The following is a 3,314-nucleotide window of genomic DNA, read 5'->3' as shown; positions in this document are numbered from 1 at the left end:
AATTGACCACTGGTCTGATTTAGCAGAGCTCTTCTGATATTCTTATGAAGGCCTCAGCCCTCCAGAGGAACTGGCAGGCTTCCGTGTGAGACAGGATGCTAGACTAAATGGACCGCTGGTCGGATCCAGCAGGGCTCTTCTGAAGGTCATATACTGCAGCAACTAAAGAGAAGTCACACAGCATGGAGTTCTGGACACCCACAATGTCTCCTTCTCCATGCACCACATACCACCCAGGTACCCTAGGCCCACATGAAGAATATGGATCAGGTAAGGTAGCTGTAGGTGCAACCCCCATGGTCAGAATGGGTTGACCCAGAAAAGGGTGGGGACTCAAAGCAGCAGAAGGCTGCAGAGCTCGTGTAGTTTGGAGGAGACAAGGCTACCAGACTCGGACCTTGATTTGTATGAGCCCTTAACACCTTGTTAAGGTTTTTTTATGTTTGTAATGGGTGAGCCTCCTGGAAAAAAACCTTTCATCAATGCTGGAATCCTGCCTACTATGCCCTTTTGAAGTTCTCTTGTGAGCCAACCCACTTGCAAAGAAGAATTGGACTTGGCAATATCAGAAGACTCTAACTAGAAGGACTTGAAATGAAACCGGAACAGGACCTTGAAGTGTGATGTTAAATGTTGATGTTATATGTTAAGAAAGTAAACCATTTTGTTGTTGTTTTAATTTGTTGTTGCAAACTCATTCTAAGTTCTGCCCCACAGAACCCACAGATAGAGGTTACATAGGCACTCCATAAGAACATAAGAACTAGCCTGCTGGATCAGACCAGAGTCCATCTAGTCCAGCACTCTGCTACTCGCAGTGGCCCACCAGGTGCCTTTGGGAGCTCACGTGCAGGAGGTGAAAGCAATGGCCTTCTGCTGCTGCTGCTGCTGCTCCTGAGCACCTGGTCTGCTAAGGCATTTGCAATCTGAGATCAAGGAGGATCAAGATTGGTAGCCATAGATCGACTTCTCCTCCATAAATCTGTCCAAGCCCTTTTTAAAGCTATCCAGGTTAGTGGCCATCACTCCAGATCCATCCCCTGCCTCCGTAGCTCTATGGATGTGTTGACAGGACCCTCCAAATGTTAGGGAAGACTTTCCCAGGTGCCCCTCTGCCAGAATCCTAGAGGAAACAGCCAAGGAAAGAGGGAAGGCAAACTGGCAAGGCCCAGAATTGCAGCAGCGTCTCCCGCAGAAAAAGGCACACATTTTTGCCAGTGGAAAATTTCACACAGCCGCCAAAGTTTTGCAAGAGAAACCGTCTGGCTGATCCTCCTCTGTTCAAAGAATGTTTTCCTCATAAACATAACCAAAGAGACAAACACACTCTTTGTGCAGACTGCACAAGAGGACAGTTTTGCCCCTGGAAAACTTAAGACCAAACAGAAATTCGCAGGGTCCTTTTTGGAAGACTGTCAGGGCTCTGAGCACACGCCGCAGTTAACGCTGCGCCACGACACAATAACACCAAGCACCGAGCTCACCAACTCGAGAACCGCAGCTCTTTAAAAAGACAGCAACCCCCGAGCTGCAAAGACAGGCTTCAAAACCATGTGTATTCAAAGCTTTGCGCCACTAACAAGCAAAACAATTCAAGCTGATTAATGATCTGCCTTTTCAAATTACTCACAATCAAATGCTCAATATGGATGGCTTGTTGAGATCGAGACAGAAATTATCCGCCCAGGACGTTTGTATACCACCTTTTCTCCGTGGATCTCTGGTGCAGCATAAGTGGCTCACATTGCCTCAGTTTATCCTCTCTACAACCCTGTAAGGTTGGCATGGCTGAGAGAGAGAGAGGCCTGCAGCCACGCATGAATTTCACGGCAGAATGGGAATCCAAACCTGGATCTCCAAGATCCTAGTCTGACAAATAACCATCATACCACCAATTCTCAAGAAGCAAAATGCTACAATACAATGAATGGTCCAATGCAGTGATGGCGAACCTTTTCGAGACTGAGTGCCCAAATTGCAACCCAAAACTCACTTATTTATCGCAAGTGCCAACACGGAAATTTAATCAGAATACTGAGGTTTTAGTTTAGAAAAAACGGTTGGCTCCAAGGCGTGCATTACTCGGGAGTAAGCTTCGTGGTAGTTGGTGGCTCTGCTTTGAAACAACTGTGCAACTCTTCCAATGGGTGAATCACGACCCTAGGAGGGTTTACTCAGAAGCAAGCCCCATTGCTAGCAACCGAGCTTACTCCCAGGTAAAGGATCACGCTTTAGTTCTTCGCATGAAAATTACTGGGCTTTAACAGCTTAACAGGGTTACCTACACTGCTTCCCCAAAACTAGGTCTTAGGTTTAATGCTAATAATCGAGCCCAGCAGCCCAGGCCAGCCTAGATGTGGGGGGGGGGCGATTCCCCCCCACATGACGAACTCTGTTTGCGCGTGCCCACAGAGATGGATCTGAGTGCCAGAGGTTCGCCACCACTGGTCTAATGCAACTGTCTGGCTGAGCTATTTTCTCCCCTTTCTCCTTCGACACGCACATTTTGCACCCAAAAGTACTTTTTAAAAGTGTGCCCTTCGCTTTCAGACGCACTAATTAAAACTTTGTCCTTGCCAAGGTAGCAACCAAAGCATTAGTTGGGTGATTTACCAACTCCAGCTTGCAGCCTGCCTTAAAAGCCGGAGGAAGCCCGACTTAAATTCCCCTTCAGCCAAACCAGGAAAACAAGCAAATTCATGTAAATCTGCTTGCTCGACTACATCAGCCTGCAGAGCCCGGAGTTTCTTGGCACAGCGTCAGAGGTTACTCAGATGCCCAAATGCGATTTGTTCAGCATACGTTGCCAGCGCCAGTTACGGGGTTTGCAGCAAGAAACTGCAAAGTCAAAGAAGCCTGAAGAGTAAACTGCTTCTCCCAGAAATTCTGCGCGGAAACTTACTCAACGTATACACCAGGGGCCTGAAATAAACCCGGCCTGAACACAAAGGGGCCGAAGGACTTCTGCGCCGGGCAGATGCCCTAGGAGGGACTCAAATCTTCGGCAGCCGCTTCCGTGGCGGGTTTACTTTATTTTTACTTAATGTCAGAGTTGGACGGGAACGCCAGGGCCGTCTAGCCTTGCCAACTCTGGGAAGCTTTCGGTGCGGTTAAAACTACACCCTGGGTGCCAGCACCCGCATTTGCCGTACAAGCTCTCAGGCACCAGGGAAGGAAAAGAGATTTGTTTCATCTGTTTCTTTTTAATCACATTTACACCTTGCCTCTCTTCCCAACGGGAACGCAAAGCACCTCACGCAGCACCCCTCTCCTCCCTTTTATCCTCAGAACAACAACCCTGCAGGGCGAACAAC

At 48.2% G+C, this 3,314-nt stretch overlaps 1 protein-coding gene across 1 annotated transcript in view; it reads left to right on the top strand.

Moving 5' to 3' along the window:
* Positions 1 to 2,857, top strand: part of LOC125427112 (mitogen-activated protein kinase kinase kinase kinase 5) — a 62,275-nt gene extending 59,418 nt beyond the window's left edge. The window contains exon 13 of the mRNA XM_048486183.1: positions 2,847 to 2,857. The gene's annotated coding sequence lies outside the window, so the exon portion shown is untranslated. The remainder of the gene's footprint in view (positions 1 to 2,846) is intronic.
* Positions 2,858 to 3,314: the final 457 nt, after the last annotated feature.

Source organism: Sphaerodactylus townsendi, linkage group LG02 (genome assembly GCF_021028975.2).
Source record: "Sphaerodactylus townsendi isolate TG3544 linkage group LG02, MPM_Stown_v2.3, whole genome shotgun sequence".
In the NCBI taxonomy this organism is placed as follows: Eukaryota; Metazoa; Chordata; class Lepidosauria; order Squamata; family Sphaerodactylidae; genus Sphaerodactylus; species Sphaerodactylus townsendi.
The sequence above is the reverse complement of the archived record's forward strand: the minus strand, read 5'-3'. Positions and strand labels throughout refer to the sequence as shown.